Here is a 24,140-nt window from a genome sequence, read left to right as displayed (position 1 = left end):
CTCCTTCACTGTCTCCTGGAATTGGTCAAACTCATATCCATTGAGTCAGTGATGCCATCCAACCCTCTCATTCTATGCTGCCCCCTTCTTCTCCTGCCCTCTATCCTTTCCACCATCAAGGTCTTTTCCAATGAGTCAGCTCTTTGCATCAGGTGGCCAAAGTATTGGCCATGGGGTTACAAATAGACACGACTTAGTGACTGAACAACAGGAAACAAATGAATAATTAAAAACTAGTTCAATTACATTTTTTCCCTCTCAGACAAATTGGTCTTTCATTTTCCTAGAAATCAACTTCTGAAGCCACTGTGATCTGCATAGTTTACTTGTTGAAATCAAATTCATATATTCCTATAGCAGATAAACTTACAGAACTATTGCTATGTTAAAAACAAAGTCATTTCATTCTGTGGTTAAAACTTCAAGCAATTTTGAAGTAATCTCTGGAGCACAGATTCATTCCTTTAGAGTGTCTTAACAATTACTACTTCTAAATCATTTTAGTTTTCTTTTAACCTCCCTTACACTAGCAATCTTCAGACTGTAGGAAATTAGATTCATGTTTTGCTTTGTTTTTTTTTTTTTTTCTTTTTGACATACTATACATGTAGGTGTATCATAATTATATCATTATATCTAGGATGACCAATTGCTTTTTTCTGAGAATAGTAATTCAAGATGTGGCTATTTGAGGGACTAAGGAAAATAATGATGAATTTTTCACATGCTCATATTCTGTTTTCTTGCTGTGAAAATGTACGAAACAGATCTATTCTAGCTCTTCGGATTATCCCATAGAGTAGAACCAACAAAGATATTTCAAAAGCAATATTATTTACTTTAAAACTGATAGGGCATAATTGTAAGAAATGCTAATAGGGCAATGTTAGAAGAACACATAGACAGTCAAAATGATATAGATATATATAAGAAAGAAGAGAAAGTGAAATTGCTCAGTCGTATCCGACTCTTTGCCATTGCATGGACTGTAGCGTACCAGGCTCCTTTGTCTATGGGATTTCCCAGGCAAGAGTACTGGAGTGGGTTGCCATTTCCTTCTCCAGGGGATCTTCCCAACCCAGGGATCGAACCCAGGTCTCCTGCACTGCAGGCAGATGCTTTAACCTCTGAGCCACCAGGGAAGCCTGTTGGTGTTTATTCCTACTCTAAAAACATCAGTATCCCCTCACTCTCTGTTCTTTTCAACATTTTTAAGGGGCTTCCCTGGTGGCTGAGACAGTAAAGTGTCTGCCTGCAGTGCAGGAGACCCGGGTTCGATCCCTGGGTCAGGAAGATCCCCTGGAGAAGGAAATGGCAACCCACTCCAGTACTCTTGCCTGGGAAATCCCATGGACAAAGGAGCCTGGTAGGCTACAGTCCATGTGGTGGCAAAGAGTCAGACACAATTGAGCAACTTCACTTCATATATGTATATATATATATATATACACACACACACATACATAAAATATGAGAGAGAAGGGCAAAATGTGGCCTAGTTTTCTGTATTCAAGGAACTATAACTCATTGATTCATTAGAGTTCTGTTTGTAGTTAAAATTGTCAAGGCTCATTGAATGCCATTTTATATTAAGTATTTTGTTAGCAAATGCCTTTTTGAAGAATGGTTGAGGTTATCTTTTACTACTAAATGCAATATGCTCTAACAGGTTTTACACTGTTGTGAATTTCAATATCAGGATATCTTATTGAGAGACTGTAACAAACACAGTTAAAAAGATTTCCATGAAGTATATATGCTTTATGGTTGAGAACAAAAATGTAAGCATGACTTTAGTTAAGAAATTCAAGATGAATCATTCTCTGCATAAAACTCTTAATTTGATATGAATGTTCCCTATTTAGGATTTTAAAGTATAATTGGATCATTCATCCATTGAAAACTTTTGTCAGAATACCTATGAAAATAGAAATCTAATTCCCCATGGTGAAATTCAAAGCCCTTCACATCAGGCCATTATTTTCACCACCATTTTGTTCAACTTTCTAAAGGCTTTTTATTTTTCTTCTATATCCCAACCACAGAGAAACAATTCTTGATACCCAAAGAGTGTCTGCATTCTTCCATTTAAATTATTTTCCTCAATTCAGTCTAAATTAACAACAGTCAAAACAATTGAACTCTTTTTTATATTAGGTTACAAAGGAAGAAAATCCAGGCCACCCAGTAGTTAGGGTCCAGAGGAGAAACAAACAAGCAGTCAACCGCAATTGTCATTAGAGCTAAGAATTGTGCTTAGGGTAAAATACAAACGAGGAGAATTTATCTGAGGACAAGGACTATCCAAGTCCTCACACGGGACTGCTACATAAAGCTAATGGATCAGCAGCTTTAATCTTACTTTAGTGAGAGCTTACTAATATTTGCCGTTTTATTCAAGCTGGTTTTAAAATGTGAGTAAAAATCAGGGACATAAATAATGAGCAGAATGTCATTCCAAACAGAAAATGAAGCCAGATTGTGGTGTCTGTGGGAAACTACTATAGTTTTGTATGTCTGGAGTGAGTGGAGAAGGGAGAGAGAGGGCAAATAGCAGGAGATGGGGAGATGGGGCTGAAGAGATATATTTGGTCCAGTTGATTGTAAAATATAGTGAAGAGTTTCCATGCCATACTAAAGGGGGTTTATGCATTTTGAACCAGTGGGGAGCATGACTTGATGTCATTAATATTTCCCTCCTTGAAAAATCTCACAGCAGTGTGAAAGATGGCTTGGATGGGATTCAGAATTGAGACCCTGGTGTTGTAGATACAGAGTATTGAACAGATTTTCCCCATTCACTCCCCATACCTGGAATACCTTCTGTCTTTCAGTTCAATACATTGGAGTCCTAGGTACGTTGCAAAGTCTGCTCAAATGTTACCTCTCTGTGAAATCTTCCTAGATCTTTTATCCATCAAAATATTGTCTCTCTCTCCTTGTCTCCTTCTCTCACTTTCTCTATAATCTTCCTTCTAGCTCTTGCATTAGAATTGATATATTTAGGCTATCTCTTTAACTAATAATGAACATAAAAAGGGATAACTACTCAAGAACTATTTGCAGAACTGGATATTTTCAGTAAGTGTTTAAAAGCCAGATTTATAGTAAAATCTTAAAATAGTATATTGATATAAAGAGGAGAGATTTTGGAAACTATGTATGTGAAATTAACTCTAAATCTTGCTAATATTGTAATCATTGTTTGTTTCTGTTGTCACTTCATCAGTTCTCCTGTGTACACTAGCTGTGGAAAGAATTTTCTTTTGTGTCAGATAATTGTTGATTTTAGAAAACAAAGACAAAAGACAAGTGCTTTTCAATTTACTTAGTACATGATGAAGAACATAGGCATGCCTAAAAAGGGATTATGATATTAATGCTTTCTTATAAATTAATTTCTGTTGGGTATTTCGATACTTTTTCTTGAAATTAGGGGAAATGTGAATTTCACACCAATATATTCTCCCTAGGCTGCCTTACTCTGAAGCATTTTTTCTAAAATTGAAGGGTGAAAACAAGTATGTAGGACTCTACTGACTTATGGTAACTATCAACTGTAATATTCTCCAGTATTAAATTTTGCTGCCTTCACTTTGTAAACCAGAATAATTACTTTATATAAGTCTTTTAGACATATTTTTCCAAGGTCTATTAGTTCCATACTTAGAAGTGATGAATATTTATGAGTTATTACAGATGACTTTTTATTAAAATATAGTTGATTTATAATGTGTTGATTTCTGCTGTTCAGCAAAGGATTGAGTTGTACATATATATGCATTATTTTTTATATTCTTTTCCATTTTGATTTATCTCAGGATATTGAATATAGTTATATGTATACATTGCAGAACTTTGTTGTTTATCCATTCTATACATATTTGTTTGTGTGTGCTAACCCCAAACTCCCAGTCTACCCCTCCCCTACTCCCCTCCTTGGGAAACACAAGTCTGTTCTCTATGTCTGTGAATCTGTTTCTGTTTCCTAGGTAGAATTTCACAGATAGCTTTGCTTGTGTCATATTTTAGATTCCATATATAAGTGATATCATATATTTGTCTTTCTCTCTTTTTTTTTCTTAGTCTGATAATCTCTAGTTCCATCCATGTTGCTGGAAAAGGCATTATTTCATTTCTTTTTCTTTTTTTAGCTGAGTGTATTCCATCATACATATGTACTACATCTTTGTTCTTTATTCATTTGTTGATGGACATGTGTTAGCTATTGTGAACATGCCTCTATGGATATAAGTGTATATTTATCTTTTTGGATTATAGTTTTGTCTGTATACAGGCACAGGAGTAGGGTTACTGGATCATATGGTAATTCTAATATTTATAAATTATTATTTCACAGGCATGCCTAACCAAAACATTCTTAATGTATTATTTCTAAAAAATATTTCAAAAACACAAATGCATTTTTTCTTTCACCCATCTAAGCATTAAGACACTGATGATATAGATGTGGAAAACTGAACAGATTTTTTCGTTTACTCTTCTGTCTTTCACTTCAATCTGTTGATAGCCTTGCTATCCTAGTGACCCACCTAGGTTCTAAGCTCCCTGAGTCTGCAGTGACTTAATAATTGATGCTTAAGTTAGTGATTTCATAGCCATTTCAAGTATTAAAAAACAGCTGCAGGCATCATTAGAATTCACCCAATAAATGAATTATTTTCGTCTACTGGTTATTAAATCAAGCAGCAATCACAGGAGCCAAGAGAAAAAAAACCTAAATCGTTGAAAATTTTTATACATAGCTAAATATTTTATCTTAATTTAAATGAAAATGAAGGATTCTGATCAACATAATGTAAGTAAATGCATGATTATAATTTGGGGTGGGGAGGAAATAACTTACTGTCCCTCCTTCCTACAAAATTGAAAATGAACTATTGAGTTCCCTTCACTGGATTCTACATAGATGGTTAAGAATTCACATCAAGCAATTTGACATCTATACTTGAAGTACAAATTGCCATAGGTCAGAATATTTTATTTAATATAGATAAAAAGATTTTACAATATACATATCCCAATTTTTAATTATCCATATTTGATTTAAAGAATACCATATTTTAATATTACACATTTAAATTTCTAAAAGTGCATTAAGGGAGAAAGATATTCTTTTGTAATGAATTAAAAAAATATACTACTATGTTACTGTTAATACTAATTGGAATAGATATTTTGGTTGTCAATATTCAGAGCCTTAGAATATCAAGACTCTTGAAATTGGATATGTCTTTGACTCATTAATTATCCTTCCAAGAGTAAAAAGGAATGAATAAAAGACAGATATTTAAATTATACATTGATATAATGAAATATTAAAAATGTTGCTTAAAAGACAGGTATAAATAGTTTATACAGCATTAAGTATAATAAAACATGAGGGATAGAGAGATAGAAAATAGATATTCCAAATTTATGTCTGTGCATTATATTTACATTTATTTCAAAGACTGGAAGTTTAATAGTAATTATGCTTATGAGGCTTTTTAAAAAATATTATTCAAATTTGCTATACAGGCATGTGATTTTAAGTATAACATATATATTTACTGAAGTATGACATATATATGAAAGCATACAAATCCCAAGTGTATAATTTAGTGACTTTTTCACAGTAAACACAATTTGTGTATTCAATAAATAGAACTTCAGTGGTTCCCCAGAAGTGCCTCTCATGCCCTACTCTAGTTACTGACTCCACTAAACATAAGAACTATCTTAATATTTATCACTGTGGATGAGTTTTGCTGCTTCTGCATGTTATAGAAATGAAATCATACAATACATATAAACTCAACATTATGTGCGGGTGTGAGTTATCCATGTTATATGTAGCATTTTACTGTACGAATGTATCCAAACTTATGCATTTTGCTGTTATTAATCGTTTGTGCACTTTTTGTTGTTGTCCTGTCACTAAGTTGTGTCTGACTCTTTACAACCCAATAGATTGCAGCAAGCCAGGTTCCGCTGTTCTTCCCTGTCTCCTGAGGCTTGCACAAATTCATGTCCACTGAGTTGGTAATGCCCTCCATCATCTCATTCTCTGCTGCCCTCTTCTCCTTTTGCCTTCAATCTTTCCCAGCATCAAGATCTTTTCCAGTGAGTTGGCTCTTTGCATCAAGTGGCCAACCTGTTGGAGCTTCAGCTTCAGCATCAGTCCTTCCAATGAATATTCAGGACTGATTTCCTTTAGGATTGACTGGTTTGATCTCCTTGCAGTCCAAAGGACTCTCAAGAGTCTTCTCCAGCACCACAGTTCAAAAGCATCAATTCTTTACCTCTCAGCCTTCTTTATGGTCCAACTCACACATCCATACATGACTACTTGGAAAAACCATAGCTTTGACTATATGAACCTTTGTTGGCAAAGTCAAGTCTCTGCTTTTTAATTCACTGTCTAGATTTGTCATAGCTTTTCTTCCAAAGAACAAGTGTCTTTTAATTTTGTGACTGCAGTCACTGTCCACAGTGATTTTGGAGCCCAAGAAAAGAAAATCTGTCACTGCTTCCACTTTTCCCCCACCTATTTATCATGAAGTGATGGGACTGGATGCCATAATCTTAATTTTTTGAATGTTGAGTTTTAAGCCAGCTTTTCACTTTCCTCTTTTACAGTCATCAAGAAGCTCTTTAGTTCATCTTTGCTTTCTGCCATTAGAGTGGTATCATTTGCATATTTGCGGTTGTTGAAATTTCTCCCAGAAATCTTGATTTTAGCTTGTGATTCATCCAGCCCAGCATTTGCACGATGTACTCCACATATATGTTAGTTTGGGCCTGTTAGCAATCTAGCTTCTTATGAACATTCTTGCAAATTTATTTTGATTATCTTATGTATAAATTCCAAGAGGGAATATACTTTTTAAGTCATAGGATGTGTCTTTGACCAGCTTTGATAATTCTTATGCTACTTTTTGTCAGCAAAAATGAATGGAAAGGAGGGAAGGGAAGGATAGAAAAGGGAAGAGAAGGAGGAAGGACCAGAAGCTGTTACCTATGCAGACGTTTGATATTTATATTACCTTGGGCAGTATTAACAGGTCATTGACCCCTGGCTTGTCATTTGTCTCAGTGTCTCATCTGGTCTTTCTTTCCTGATAAATTGAATAAAGCTGATGACCTTTCATTCGTATCTGTTATAAAGTATATCAGCTTTCGTTGCTTCTCAGTCTGATCAATTTGATCTCACTTTGACTTTTATGAGCAGTAACTAACATGAATGGAGCAGTCTGTGCCAATGTTATGATTTAGAGATTAACGATGACACGTAGATTAATCATTATATTGCATACTTTAAATGCACAGAATTAGTATCTTTATACTAAGACACATCAAGAATCTAGAATAAGAAAACTCAAGAGATTTACCTAATCAGAAAATCAGGGTACAAGACAAAAAAGGTGATACCAATATGTCTAATAAGAGAGAAAAATAAACACTAAAAATCACACTACGGGCATGGGATAACGTTTTAATTTTGAAAGCTAATTTTATAACCCCAAATGCTAAAACCATCTTTTTATAACTACCCTGACTTTTCACAATGATTCTTCTGATACCAGGAAACTCAGCCTGAAGTTTTTGGAATGATCAAAATTAAGAACATGATCTTCATTTTTGTTGGCCCAGATATCTGCTTTAACACTTCAAACACTCTTTTAAAATATCTCACACTGTATCAAAAATAGCCTTCCTTAGCCACAAAGAAATCTGAGAACTCCGTCAGTCAGCAAGCCCATATGTAAGTGAGAAAGAAATGTGCTGCTTAGTTTACATGACAACCTACAGATCAAAGCAAAATAAATAAATAATATTGAGTTTACTAAGTCTTCTAGTTCTTTGGGAGTAAACACTGGATATAAATACATTGAAATGAAACACTGAAGATACCGCAACTATCCGTGTTGAAATTAGATAGAAAGTATAAGTCCCTGGCAAAGGGGAATGATCATTTTTAGTATAAAATGTTAATGTTCATCAAAAAGTACAAACCAAACATAGTACAGATTGGTAGGCTAAAAATAAAAGGATTTGCCCATTGTTGTAGAAATATATAATTGCTCTGAAGGATAACAGTTTTCTAAATGCAAGCTAACCATAGTTCATCTGTTTCATTTAATATTTTTAAAATGGCATCTTACTCATTAGCACATATTATTAGGACTTAGTTCAAATGAAATCATCATCTATAGGAGAATATTAAAAGTAAGTTTTTTGTTGTTTTTTTAAACTGAGAAGTTGTTATATTTTCTTTACAATGGTCCAATATGTTTTCCTAAAATATAGATTTATTTTTAACTTTCATGTCAAGTTTTACAGTGGTTTGAAATCACCATGAGTTCTGATTTGCACAATAGTTTCTTCCTTTCTTTAGGCTTCAGATTTTAGAATTAATCAGCTTTTTAAAAGTAGTATTTTAAGGAGGAATCTCCTCCCCTCAGAGAAATGAGCTCAGGGAAGTAGTAAAAGTTATGTCAAGGAGAGTTCAATTATCTTACATTCACTCTACTCTTGGCCTACTTAGGAGCTCTCAAAAGAAGGGCAACCCTCTGATACAAGTTTAACAGGAAGTTTGTTCCATTTAAGAAGACATTCACGGTGTCAGGAAGCCAGGATTTTGTTGAAAAAAAAAATAGTATTATAAGATGCTTTCAATCCAATTCCTTTATTCAATTTGGTCAGTATTTTATACAGGTTAAATTATTATTGTTCCTTCTAGAGACTCAATAGTGTCAGTGGTTACTATAATTCTGTGTATATATATATATATATATATATATATATATATATATATATATATATATATATATATTGTCATTCCTAAGGATTTAATCTCAAGTGCTATAAAAATTATTTTTTGTATCTAAATAAAAGAGAAGAATAAACTTGAAGAAGAATGTGTCTGCCACTCTCATCAAAATTAATAGGAGGTGTTCCAGATTTTAAGAGGAAAAAAGTATATGTATGATTCAAAACATTATTTTTTTCTTAATTATAATTGATTGAGATCTTTGAAATAGATTTAGGTCTAGAAAGTTGTTTCATTGATATTTTTAATGAATTTTTATTGGAGTATAGTTGCTTTAAAATGTTGTGTTAGTTTCTGCTGTACAGCAAAGTGAATCAATTACATGTATACATATGTCCATTTTTTAAACATTTTCTTCTCCTTTAGATCACCACAGATCACTCAGTAGGGTTCCCTGTGCTTAACTATACATTTTCATTAGTTATCTATGAAACTAATTTGTTTTATACACAGTAGTGTGTATATGTCAATCCCAATCTCCCAATTTTCCCCACTCATTCCTTCCCTCTTAGTAATCATAACTTTTTTCTCTATTCATCTGCAAATCTATTTCTGCTTTGCCAATAAGTTTATCTGTACCATTTTTATAGATTCCACATATAGGCAACATTATATTTGTTTTTCTCTTTCTGACTTACTTCATTCTGAATAATAATCTCTAGGTTCATCCATGTGTCTGCAAATGGCACTCTTTCCTTTTTATGGCTGAGTAATATTCTATTGTTGGAGAAGGCAATGGCACCCCACTCCAGTACTGTTGCCCGGAAAATCCCATGGATGGAGGAGTCCGGTAGACTGCAGTCCATGGGGTCTCGAAGAGTCAGACACGACTGAGCGACTTCACTTTCACTTTCCACTTTCATGCATTGAAGGAAATGGCAACCCACTCCAATGTCCTTGCCTGGAGACTCCCATGGATGGAGAAGCCTGGTGGGTTGCAGTCCATGGGGTCACACAGAGTCGGACACGACTGAAGCAACTGAGCAGCAGCAATATTCTATTGTTAGCTTCCTTGGTAGCTCAGCAGTAAAGAATCCACCTGACAATTCAGGAGATAGAAGTTTGATCCCTGGGTTGGGAAGATCCCCTGCAGAAGGAAATGGCAATCACTCCAGTATTCTTGCCTGGAAAATTCCATGGACAGAAGAAACTGGAAAGCTATAGTCCATGGGGTCACAAAGAGTTGGACATGACTTAGCAACTAAATAACAACAAATATTTCATTTTATATATGTACCACATTTATCCATTCCTCTGTCAAAGGACATTTAAGTTGCTTCCATGCGTGGCTATTTGTATATAGTGCTGCAGTGAACACCAGAGTGCATGCCTCCTTTTGAATTATGGTTTTCTCTCAATATATGCCTAGGAGTGAGAGAAATTAAGGAAATAATCCCATTTACCATCACACAAAATAGCACAACATACCTCAGAATAAACCTATCTAAGGAAACAAAAGGCCTATATTCAGAAAACTGAGATATTGGAGAAAGAAATCAAAGATGATGCAAACAGATGAAGAGATATAGCATGTTCTTGGAAGAATCAGTATTGTAAAATGACTTTACTACCAAAAGCAATCTACAGATTCAATGCAATCTCTATCAAATTTCCAATGGTATTTTTCACAGAATTAGAACAAAAAATTTGCAATTTTTATCAAAACACAAAAGACCACAAATAGCCAAAGTGATATTGAAAAAGAAAAACCAAACTGGAGGAATCAGGCTACCATATGACCCAGCAGTCAAAACATTTTTAAAAACAACAACAAAAAATATTACTGTAATGATTTTATTTTACCTAACTTTTATTTTTAGAATGCGTTAACTTTTAGGAAAAATTTTAGATTTAATATCAAAGTGAAGTGAAGTCGCTCAGTCGTGTCCGACTCTTTGCGACCCCATGGACTGTAGCCTATCAGGCTCCTCCGTCCATGGGATTTTCCAGGCAAGAGTGCTGGAGTGGATTGCCATTTCCTTCTCCAGGGGTCCTCCTGACCCAGGAATTGAAGCTGGGTCTCCTGCATTGCAGGCAGATGCTTTACTGTCTGAGCCACCAGGAAAGCCCAATAGCAAAGAGAGTGCTTATTCTCTGCATTTCAAATCCAGTATAATAATGTATAGCCTATTTAAATTATACATGTGTTGATAATATTTAATCAATCAGGATTCCATTAATGAACCCTGGTTCATCATAAATATTTTAGCATTCATCTTTTGAAAGTACATGGTTCAGTAAGCAGTGTAGCAGTAATTAGAAACTTTTTGGAGGGAAATATATTTTGAGAGATGGACATTGAACAAGTATGCTCTTGTTTCTCTTACTCAGACTGTGATTGGAGCTAGAGGCAGTCATTAGTAAGCAGCCAACAATTCTCTGCAATAGAATTAATTCAAAATAGTTGTCATGGTTTTCTCACATCAACTATTTTATTTCCTAACATATTTTAAAGTGTATCAAGATTAGGACTGTGTACTAAATATATGAAATATTTTTCAGAGTAGAAAATTATCAAATTAATAGGATGGTTTAATCTCCATTTAGGTGTGAAATCCCTTCAGACAGTTAAATGTTCTGAAGTTTATTTCCTACTCTTTTGACAAAGTTATCTCAACCTATTTCACACAGAACCCATAAAAATATTTATATAGCCACCAGGAATAAAGTGGAGAGAACTTGGAGTATCTATATGCAATTTGGTAAAAAAAAATATTATATAATCTTGATAATATTAACATAAAGATAAAACATAAAAATTAGAGAAGTGCTAATATTGAAATTTTATAAACTGTACAAATACATTTTTTCATGACAAATGAGCTTACTTTTAAAAATATATTTTAGTATGAATTATATATATATATCCCTAAATTAGCCATGAGAAATTTTAGATACATTTTGATAATGATCTTTCCAAACTATCATAATCACTATGAACAAATGTTGAACGAATCAGTAAATGGTAGCAAAATGTAGTTGAATTATAATGTCCTGTTAATTTCCAGTGTACAGCACACTGATGCTATGTATATATGTATACATATATATAAGCCAAAATATTATACATAATAGAATGATCAAGATAGTTTGAGATTAATTTTTGAAAGCTTCATAACCTATAGTCTTTTAATGAGTTATTCCATTCTTTTACTTTTGTAATCTTATAGAACACTTTTAATTCCTAAAAATTATAATTATTAATTTAAAAATTACATCACATATCAAACTTTGACTAATTGTGAATATCAAATGCCACTAAGGAAGTAACAGGAAAAAAAAAAAAGAGTAAAGGGGGAAAAATGAGAAAAAAGAAAGAAAAGTATACCAATTAAGAAAGTCTACAAAAGCAATTACAGGAGCATCTGGCATGTAATAACAATAATGAAATAATCATTTGTATCTTGTATTTAAGAAGAAAAATTAGATAAGAACAAAGTAAATCGAAAGAATGCTATATAATTTACTGAAATGCTTGCAAAAAAGACTTCCAAGTAAAAAGTATCAAAGCCAAAAGGCACAATTCAGTAAGAATTGATGCTATATGAATAGCCAGTTCAGAGAAATATTTGACCCCCAAAATGTTTATTTTTTAATTGCCACGGCAATATTTATTGGGATGTTGTCAACAAAATTTTCTGACTCCAAACTGCATAGTTCATGAATTCAGTGCCAATAGGCTGTTTTGTATTTGGTACAAGGAGCTTCCTTTCTTAGCTGAATGCTCATCAACCCTGATTCTTTTACCCCTTCAAGCTGCTGAATTGACCTCTATCAATAACTGTAAATTAGAATAGACTTTGTAGCTTTCAGGATTCTCTCTCATGAGTCAAATTCTCTCACCAAGAGCCTGAGGACTGTGATGAGCTTAGACTTTGAGCAGGTCTAGCTTTATATCCTGGCTCAGGAAGCAACATCGTAGACATAACCATAAACTTTGTGAATATAGCTTGTTTGTGACATTATGTTTTAAGGTAAACCAAAGTCTCCAGTCATTGTCTAGATTTTAGCTTATGGGAGTGTATATAGGCCCTCAGAAGACAACATTAATATTTCCTCATTACTTTATGTAGTAACTTGGCATGTATGTATTCCTGTTTTCATTTTTTAATGTCATGTTCAGTTCATTTCAGTCACTCAGTCATGTCCGACTCTTTGCGACCCCATGAACAGCAGCACGCTAGGGCTCCCTGTGCATCACCATGGGAGTCCACCCAAACCCATGTCCATTGTGTCGGTGATGCCATCCAACCATCTCATCCTCTGTCGTCCCCTTCTCCTCCTGCCCCCAATCTTTCCCAGCATCAGGGTCTCTTCAAATGAGTCAGCTCTCTGCATCAGGTGGCCAAAGTACTGGAGTTTCAGCTTCAGCATCAGTCCTTCCAATGAACACCCAGGACTGATCTCCTGCAGGGTGGACTGGTTGGACCTCCTTGCAGTCCAGGGGACTTGCAAGAGTCTTCTCCAACACCACAGTTTACAAGTATCAGTTCTTCGGCACTCAGCTTTCCTTATAGTCCAACTCTCACATCCATACATGACTCCTGGAAAAACCATAGCCTTGACTAGACGGACCTTGTTGACAAAGTGATGTCTCTGCTCTTTAATATGCTGTCTAGATTGGTCATAACTTTCCTTCCAAGGAGCAAGCATCTTTTAATTTCATGGCTGCAATCACCATCTGCAGTGATTTTGGAGCCCCCAAAAATAAAGTCAGCCACTGTTTCCACTGTTTCCCCATCTATCTGCCATGAAGTGATGGGACCGGATGCGATGATCTCCGTTTTCTGAATGTCCGGTTATTGAAGTGTAATGTATATACACTGTGGCTTCCCTGGTGGCTCAGAGGGTAAAGTGTCTGCCTCCAATGCAGGAGACCGGTTATTGAAGTATAATGTATATACACTAAAGGTCACTCTTTTAGTCATATATTTCCATGAGTTTTAAAAGATAAAGTAATGTGATGATCACCAGAATGAAGACAGAATAGTTCCATTACCACAAAAGGTTTCTTTATGTCCTTTTGTAGTCAATCTCCCTGGTAAACTTAAATCAGATAGATTTCTGTCCCTATACTTTGACCTTTTCTAGAACATCAATAAAATCAAGTTTTATAATGAGTAGCTCTTTCTTTCTTTCTGGATTCTTTCATTGAGTGTAATGCTTTTGAGATTCATTCATGGTGTTACTTGTATCAGTGGTCATTCTTTTTTAAATTTTTGATGTGTTATTCCATTGTGTGGGTATGCCACAACTTTCTCATCTAGTCATGACTTAAAGGATTATTGTTATTTTTCATGACTGAGGTGGTTATAAATGAAAGTGATATCAGTTTTCACATACAGTCTTTGTATGGGCATATGTTTTCTTTTCTCGGGTAAATAAGAGTGTAACTGCTGGGTTTAGGATGACTAAGTTTAATATCAAATGAAATGGGTAATATGATTTAAACATACTGATTTTAAATTTTGCATTTCCAAGAACAATGTATCAGAGTAAGTACTGCTTAATAATAATAACAATGGCAGCAATTACAGCAATAATGACAGTCTTATTGAGTGCTTATTTAGCATCTTCCAGGCAACAGGCAGTATGCTAAGCACTTTATGTATTTTTAATTCATTTCATCCTCACAGGGATACATAAAATGATTATTATTATTATTATCTTTATTTTAAATGTGAGAAAATAGAAATCCAAAAAATGTTATATAACTTGTCCAAGTTGTCAGCCTACAAGTAAGTGGTAGAGCTGAGATTCTAACCTAGAAAATCTGGCCATTGGATTGCCTTCCCTAAACACGATGTCCTACTGCCTTTTCACTTACTGGTTAGATAAACACTAGGAATAATAGAGTTCATCACTCTAAAGAAAAATTAAAGAATTCTAAAAATTTAAACCAATATAATATTGTAAAGTTTAAAAATAAAATAAAATTTAAAAAAAACAGTAATAGAAGAATATAAATTAAAATAGCATTAAAAAAAAAAATTTGTTCTTAAAGCATTTTGTGCAGAACATAAACTGAAAAATTTAGCATCCAAGAACTTGAAAAAAATGTCAGTAGTACATACACACAATAACTGTTCTTATATACAAGTTGCCTGATTTTTCCTGCATTTACACAATCCCTTTGCCAAAGGGAAATTGTTTTTCTTACACGGATGTAAGTTTTAGATTGAATTGTTGTTGTTCAGTCACTCAGTTGTGTCTAACTCTTTGCAACCCCATGGACTGCAGCAAGCCAGGCTTCCCTGTCTTTTACCATCTCCCGGAGTTTGCTCAAACTCATGTCTATTGAGTTGGTGATGCCATCCAACCATCTCGTTAGATTGATTGTAAAGGGTCTACAATGATAATCAAAAAGGAAATTAATCTCAGTTTTTGAGAATAAGAAATGACATTGAAAGACTCCAATGCACAAACAAAATTCTATTTACTGTGAGAAAGAAATAGAACCTGACGTTTTTATCATATAAAAGGAGAAGGACATAATAGAATAATTAAAATAGGCTTTATATTTTTATTTGCAGATTACATTACATAAAAGTCCTCATGACATTTGACAGACACTAAATAGTTTTGAACCTTTATGTTGCTCGGGATTATTAGTTGTTATATTTTTATTAATTATTTTGGAAAAAAATTAAGGTCTATATTTTGACACTGTGTATAGAACCACTTAAAAAGAATCTTTCTCAAGCTTTATTTATGGTTTTTGTGTCCTTTGAAAGTGAAATTGTTAGTTGCTCAGTCATGTCCAACTCTGTGATGCCATCGACTGTAGCCCACTAGGGTCCTTTGTCCATGGAATTCTTCAGGCAAGAATACCGGAGTGGGTTGCCATTCCCTTCTCCAAGGAATCTTCCCAACCCAGGGATCGAACCTGGGTCTCCTGTATTTTAGGCAGATTCTTTACCATCTGAGCCACCGGGGAAACCCTTCTTGTCATTTAGTTGACTGCAGAGAGAGAGAGAGAATAAAATGGTTCCAACAGACGTGGATGTTATCACATTTTTGGAGATAGGCCTGATAGAAATAGGTGAAGAAAGGAGAGAAGTAATCATCATGTTGGTGTCTAAAGGGCCTGGGATTATTCTATTATGTATATTGTTTATGTTAAGTCACAGTATATAGAAAGGCATCACATCTCTCCCACTCTCACATTTTTATCAGGTGTTGATGCAGTGCTATGTTTTACCCTTACTGATTTTTTAAAACATTCAGAGTGAAGGTTCAGATATGTGCTTATATAATGCACAGTATACCTAGATTGAAATTGCGTCAACTGTGGCAGCCATTTACCTCCTCAATTCATTCTGGATACTAAATAAATGTAGCAAAATAGGGGGGCACTCTGCCCAGATTTGTGTAAATATTCCTCAAGTGATTTTCAAATCTCTGTGAAGATTAAAAATTTTCTTTGAGAATGGCTGAAGCCACAGTATGGCACGAGAACAAAATGTATACAGTTATCAGGGCAGAGCAGAGTGTATCAACAAGTAACATAGTGCAGAAGCCAGATTTTTATTTCTGATTTTCTCTCCACCCAGACTGAGGCTAGAAACATGATCTCTCAGTCTTCTGGTCTGGCCTGCATCACCCAAGTTTTAGAAACTCTTGAGTGTGTACGAGCACATGTGTGTGTGTTTGTGTGAGTCCCATGCTGTTTTTATGCTATGCTTTTATGAGTAATGGTCTTTACTGTTTTGGTATATCTCAAGTTTTTTTCTTTATGTAGACTTACATAAAAGTTTACATCTTTCCTGGATTTGCTGTGTGTGTGTGTGTCTATTTATTTGGTGCCCACCAGGGAAAATCTGGAGTCTCTAAACAGCTCTGACTTCTCCACCTCTATTTCTGCTACATTGTACTATTGTGGGACAAGTTGAAAAGAATCCAAAGTCTTGAACTATCATGACATTTTCAATATTTCCCCTAGCTTTCATAGATCTAAGATGTTTTATCATTCTGTTCTTAGTGTCATATAAAGCCTACTGTGCTGTGCTTGTGCTGTGCTTGTCATATAAAGGATCCTGTGCTGTGCATGTCCTTGAGAGATAAGCACAACTACAGCCTGTCCATTCATGAGCTTGGTCCTCTGGAAAAAGAGAGTACAGGTGTCTCATTTGTGAAGTCGGTGACGTCCAAACGGCAGACCTTCCGGGTGTTCCTGCGGCTCACCCTGCACTCTCGGGGCTGCTTCCACGCTTACATCTCATACCGAAACCAGCCAATCAACAATGGTGAATTTGACATCATTGTCCTAAGTGAGAACGAGAGGAATAATGTTGAACGCCACGTGTCCACCTCAGGAGTGAGCATTTACTTTGAAGCTTATCTTTATAATGCTGCCAGCTGCACCAGCATGCCATGGCACCTCCCGCCCATGCACATGAGCTCTGCCCAGAGCCGGCCCTCCACAGCTCTGGAGGAGGAAGATGAAGATTCACCCTCTGAGTGTTACACCCCTGAGAGTGAAGAAACTGAAGAATGTGCACTGCTACGTGTCACCAAAGCAATTCTCAGAGAAGGAGTTCTACCTGAAAATCGTTTCCTGGCGCCTTTACACCTTCCAGCTGTGCCCCGGAACCAAATTTTCATACCTCGGCCCTGACCCTGTCCATAAGCTGCTCACCCTTGTGGTGGATGATGGCATTCAGCCTCCTGTGGAGCTCATCTGTAAGGAGAGGAACATCTCAGCGGCCACGTTCATCCGCTCCCTCCATAAGAACACAGGAGGGTCCAAGACCTTTCAGACAAGGTGAATGTTTTCCATCGAGAGCTCCCGCAGGCACATATGAAAAGACCACATTCTAAAGTCACCCTGAAGGTCAGCAGACATGCCTTGTAGGAATCGTCTCTGAAAGCCAGTCGGAATTTTTCCATCTCAGATTGGAGCAAGAACTTTGAAGTGGTTTTTCCGGATGAAGAAGCTCCAGACTGGGAAGGGCCTCATTGGGAATGGTTTGAATTAATCTGCAAAGCACTATTTAACACCACCAATCAGCTCTTCACCCGATTCAGTGACACCAACCAGGCACTAGTGCACCCCAACCCTAACTGTCCCATTCATCTGCTCCTAAAGACGTATGAGTTTGCAGGGCGCCTGGTGGGCAAGTGTCTCTATGAGTCCTGCCTTGGACCAAGCTTGCTTCACCCGTTCTTTCTTGGCCCAAATCATAATACTACATATGCATTACAAGTACTTTGAAACAGGTGACCCAGAATTCTACAAATCTAAAGTTTGTTTCATCCTCAACAATGACATGAGTAATATGGAGCTGGTCTTTGCAGAAGAGAAATTTAATAAATCAGGTCAATTAGATAAGATCAGAGAAGACTCCCTAAGAGACCCGCTTCAGAAACAGTAGTGAGTAGAATACAGCAAGGAGAAGGAAATGGCAACCCACTCCAGTATTCTTGCCTGGAGAATCCCAGGGACAGAGGAACCTCTACCGGGTCGCACAGAGTCGGATACAACTGAGCGACTAAGCACAGCACTGCTGTTGATGCTAAATCACTTCAGTCGTCTCTGACTGTGTGATCCCATGGACTGTAACACACCAGGCTCCTTTGTCCCTGGGGATTCTCCAGACAAGAATACTAGAGTGGGCTGCCATGCCCTCCTCCAAGGAAATCTTCCCAACCCGGGGATCGAACCCAGGTCTCCTGTATTGCAGGCAGATTGTTTACTTTCTGAACCACCAGGGAAGCCCAAGAATGCTGGAGTGGGTAGCCTGTTCCTTCTCCAGAGGAACTTGCTGACCCAGCAATCAAACTGGGGTCTCCTGCTTTGCCGGCAGATTCCTTACCAGCTGAGCTACCCGGGAACACCCCATATAAAGGAAACTTGTTTATAAAACAGTTTCGATAGCCTCTTGAATAGACCAGTTGAAATAAACTGTCGTTAAAATTGATTCCTGTGCTATATAGCAGGTCCCACTAGCTATCTATTTAACACATGGCAGTGTGTATATGCCAATCCCAATCTCCCAATTCATCCCCTCCCCTGCCCCCAATGTGTCCTTATATCTACATCTCTCTTGATGCCCTGCAAGTAGATTCATCTTTACTGTTTTTCTAGATTCCACATATATGTGTTAATGCATGATATTTACTTTTCTCTCTCTTCTTTATAGCATAGGGAGCTCTGTGGTACTCTGTGGTGCTCTGTGGTGACCTAGATGGTGGGATGGGCTGGGGGAATGGAGACCCAAGAGAGAAGGGATGTACGCACATATATAGCTGATTCACTTGGCTGTACAGCAGAAAAAACACAATATTGTAAAGAAACTATACTCCAATAAATTTTTTAACAATAGCTTCTGTGTTATCAAGGAAGCATTGTTCATTTGCTAATGAGTTTTTTTTTCTAGGACTTTGTTCTCCCTATGTGTCAGCGTAAATGTACATGTTAATAAATGAATAAAATGTGAGTGGGTACATAGTCGAAATGGAAGGAAGGAATCATATGTGTTGTTAGCAGATATGCCTTCTGGTTAATTTAGGCTGCTTATTTGTTGCAAGATGAAGAAATTTACCTGAAGATGGTTCCAGTACTCAGAGTTTATACTCAGAGTATAAAAGTACATACACATGGCTTCTCAGGAATACTTCTTGGGAAAAGTAGAGATCACATGACGGTCAAGAAGTAGATGAAGTGATTTAAGATTTGATCAAAGGCAGCCTAGCTCTAGAATCCAGACAGTTCGAGGGGTCTCAGGAGCATGTCTCCATCAGCTGGTTTCCTCAACTTCTACTCTCAATATCATGGTTTGTTCTTTTCTGCCTTTTCTACTTTCTCCTAATATGACCTCTGCTGTCTTTCATAACCTCTCTTTACTTCATTTCTTTCAGTCTTCTTGTGTTCTCTGTATTGTCTCTGTACATTTAATTCATATTTTTTTTAGAAATTTTTATTGAGTTATAATTTACCTACCATATAATTCACTTGCTTTACTCTACAATTCACTGAATTGGGGTACATTTACAGAGTCATGTAACTTTTTCACTGTTGGCAGAGATTCATTGTTGATTTTTTTTCTTTTGGGGGGAGGTGTTTCCTTGGCCATGTGGCATTTGGGGTCTTAGTTCCCCAGTCACGGATTAAATCTTCACCCCCTGCAGTGGAAGCACAGAGTCTTAACAGCTGAACCATCGGGGAAGTCCCTTGATTCATATTCTTAAAAATTAAAAATGAGACTCAATACATCTCCACAGAACAGGTCATTGGCCAGATCTTAGAGGAAGATACATAGCATAAAACATTGCTCCTGAGGCTGCACCTTCATCAGAGGCTGTGGTCTTGGAAAGCACCATGATTGGACGTTCTGAATATCTTCACGAAGAGACAAAGGAAAATTCAAATGTAGGCTCCATGAGAGCCACAACTTTCTCTTTTTGCAACACACTTCTTTGTCTCCTTTTCGAAGAATAGTGCCTGGCATGTGAACACTTAAATATTTACTGACTGCATGAATAAGAAAATAACTAATGCATCATTTGGATTTGCTTGTGGAATATGCAATAACTTCATAACAGTGTGGAGCAAGGAGATCCAACCAGGTCCAGGTCATGTTCAACATGAACCAGCATCATGTGCTTGTTTAGGTGTGGAGTCAGTGAATAAACTTGTTCATGAGTAAGGGGAGGGAACTCTCAGGAAGGAAATGGCAACCCTCTCCAGTGTTCTTGCCTGGAGAATCCCAGGGACAGGGAAGCCTGGTGGGCTGCCGTCTCTGGGGTCACACAGTCAGACACGACTGAAGTGACTTAGCAAGGGGAGGGAACTCTCAGGCTTACCCAGACCATAGAACAGAGTGCCTCAGTCACCTTCTTCCAGGTCATGTACAATACATCTGAATATATCTTCTATAATTTAAAAAATATTTAATTTTGTTGTTTAGAGTATGACAGTAATAAGAGAAGAACATTTACCTGGTTCCCATGTAATGTGGGAGTGTATGCTCTCTCTTTCGAACCACATGCAGCTATCTACCAGAAATGTTCCTTTAGAAGCATCTGTAAGATAAGAAAATTTAAGAATAATCTTACTGAAGATATGTCTTAGGCACCATAATTATACAGAAAGAAAACTCTTCTAAATCTCTATACATAGAATGTCCCAGTGAAATTCTAATCAAAAAGGAGGGGAAATCTTGTGGACATAACTTGTGTACGTCAGTAAGGACAGTTAGGAGCATTACAAAAGGAATATTTTCAGTACTTCTCCATCTCACCCACATTCATCCCTGTCTTGTATATGCTTCCCTGCAATTCAACCAATCATAGGTGTCCATGCATATGTATATATGGATCTCCACTGGATATTTCCTGAGACCTACTCCACACCTATAGCATTAGCATTTTGATGAAAAAAACAGAGTAAGCCTCCGGAAATATCCAGTGGAGGTCCGTATGCACATATCCATGGAAACCATGGCTGATTCATGTTGATGTTTGGCAAAAGCCAACACAATATTGTAAAGCAATTATCCTTCAAAATAAATTTAATTATAAAAAATGCTAATGCTAAATCATCCAATACTTTCCTATTGCCTATTTATAATACTTTCCAATATGCCTATTTACAGTCATAAATCAAATGACCGTGTATCATCTCAATTGAGCCAAGAGATTTGATGAGCCAAGTACTCTTAATACATATATAAGTTGAGAAAATGGAGGCTCACCTAGGAGGGATGATCTGCTCACATCTATTTGTCTATAAGTCACATCATCAGGATTTGAATGTAGGCCTTATAACACCCTAAAGCTGTCTTTTGAGATTTCACACTTCCTGAAAGTGTGATAACAATTTAACATATCACTACTTCCTATGAATATTTACACTTTAATGTGAAAGTGAAGACTGTCAATGTATAACCCAAAGTTTCCTTAGTAGTAAAAAATAAAATATTTTGACAACTTGAGAGATTTTATTACTAAAGGGGGTTATCTTCCCATTTTCTAAAGGTGAGGTTGACTCAACTCTGATTAATCCTACTTATTCTCAGATTGCCTCAGTCTGCAAATGATGAAAACAGAATGCTGATTTTTTTAAAAAATAATCTACTTTTATTGATATATAATTTTCAGTGGTGTAGATTGACTCTGATTTTAAATGTTTCTTTCTATTATGATCTATGAGTTTGTTTCAGGATGTATTAGACACTTGAGTAAAATGGATAATTCTCAAGTTTACACAGGGTACCTTTTTCTCTGCAATAGGAGAAATATGCTAAATAAAGTTGTATTGGCAAACTGACTTGTACCACAAGGATAATATGAATTAAACCCAAAACAGTGTAATAAAAAGAGAAGGAGAGGGAAGAATTCTGGGTGAGTGGAAAGTTTAACACACACACACACACACATAAACACATTTACACATACACACACAAAGTGAACAGAGAATTCTTAAATCTACTTCTATATTATATCTTCACATACTGATTTTGTTCTGCTTAAAAATGACACAAATAATTTTAAAAATAATTTGGGGATATAGGTATACCTGCTAAACCAAAGCAAGCTATGATTACAACATCCAGTTTGGATTTAAATAGAACCCTCATTTATTATCAGGCCATCCTTAGACACATTGAGAAATCTGTTTTTGCTATTCTGTACTCTCTTCACACAAAGGCACTGGGTCAAACATCTTTAACTAACATGATGATAAATAAATAGTTCTGCTTTCTATGGTAAAAGATTCAATGGCACATTCTGGTAATTTTCCTGAAGATGGTTATGTGGGTATGTACTAGCTCAGTTGCAAGTCCTGTCCAGCTCTTTGTGACCCCGTGGACTGTAGCCCACCAGGCTTCTCCATTTATGGGATTTCTCAGGCAAGAATACGGGAGGGAGTGTATGGCCATTTACTCCTCCAGGGGATCTTCCCGACCCAGGGATTGAAACCGATTCTCACGTGTCTCCTGCCCTGGCAGACAGAGTCTTTACCACTGAGCCACCTGGGAAGCCCCTGAATATGATTAAATTGAAGTAATTAGTACATCAGCTGAAGTGCTTAGCAAAGGCTTTGAATTTGAATGTTTGTTAAGCTCCCTTTGTAGAGTTACATAGTAATGTCATTAACATCATTTCCATTTTTTTTCAGTACTTAATCAATTCAATGCCAGAAACAGTCTAGCTACATTTTTTTACTTTTTATGATATAGGCAAAATTTCTGTTGCTGGTTAAAATGTTTTCGGTGAATCAAATGTGCTATTTTCTTTTCCACCCCCTAAAAATTACTGAGGTAATGGAGGCATGTAGAATAGAATACATTTACTACTAAGATAGTTAATAGAAAGGTATTTTGGATATGCATTCAATTCAGATTTATAATAAAAAGTTTCATTTGTGTAGGAAATCATTTAATTATCAATAAAAGGTCAAAATGCAGTAATTAAAGCCCCTGAAGTTAAAGAATTACAGTTTTCTGTATGTGTGTGTATGGCAAGTTAAGTGAAAGTCTATATACTTCTACTTCAAAAATCAATATTGTCTTTTCTATGCTGGCTTCTTAAAATAAGCTACAAAAGCTAGTGTTAAACTTTTATCTATTGGATTTATTTTCAAAGTGTTTTTACATTTGGAGAAAAAAGTGTCTTACAATATTCTGCAATTTCACTCATATGCCTTTTTTTAAGTCTGGAAGGATGCATAGATCTTTTTATACAGCTTGAAGCACAAGTTACATGAAAAGTACTGACTTTTCTCCATACAAAGAGGCTTGAACCTTTAGACAGACACCCTATTGGCTTTAATTGTATTGAACAGACACTGAAACTTGAAGTAGCTGAATAGTTGATAGAAATAGATTTATAAAATTTTGTTAAGAGCAGTTAATGATGCATAAAGTGTCACTAAATTTAAGGTTGTAATCATGAAGGCATGAGATGCCAGACCCACCTGAAAACAAAAAACAATAATAATAGTAAAATGCTGAGGAAACAAGCTATAAAAATACTTTGCTGGTGGTGTTTGTTGGTTTGGGTCTTTTTTTAGTAGATTTGTATCATTCATAATTGTATTGTCAAACATTTTCTGTTATGATGTGCTTATGCTAATATATATACTAAAAGTTAAGTCCTGGTTATAAAAAATAAGTTTTCTCTGTTTAAAGATTGAATGAATATTTCTCCATGGACAATTTTCCTATCTTCTGAGTCTGTTAACATCTTAGTATGCTTATAAATCTTGGACTCTCTAAGGAATGTATTGTTTTTAAAATTTAATGTTCTCAGAACAGAACAAGACTTCACCTCTTTTACATATATGAGATTGATAAAGCAA

At 35.9% G+C, this 24,140-nt stretch overlaps 1 protein-coding gene and 1 pseudogene across 5 annotated transcripts in view; both read left to right on the top strand.

Moving 5' to 3' along the window:
• ROBO1 (roundabout guidance receptor 1) overlaps positions 1-24,140 on the top strand; it is a 1,292,504-nt gene that overhangs the window by 319,874 nt on the left and 948,490 nt on the right. The gene's annotated exons all lie outside the window — the stretch shown is intronic.
• Positions 15,763-18,279, top strand: LOC113898121 (annotated as a pseudogene).

Source organism: Bos indicus x Bos taurus, chromosome 1, assembly GCF_003369695.1.
Source record: "Bos indicus x Bos taurus breed Angus x Brahman F1 hybrid chromosome 1, Bos_hybrid_MaternalHap_v2.0, whole genome shotgun sequence".
NCBI classification, from domain to species: domain Eukaryota; kingdom Metazoa; phylum Chordata; class Mammalia; order Artiodactyla; family Bovidae; genus Bos; species Bos indicus x Bos taurus.
The sequence above is the reverse complement of the archived record's forward strand: the minus strand, read 5'-3'. Positions and strand labels throughout refer to the sequence as shown.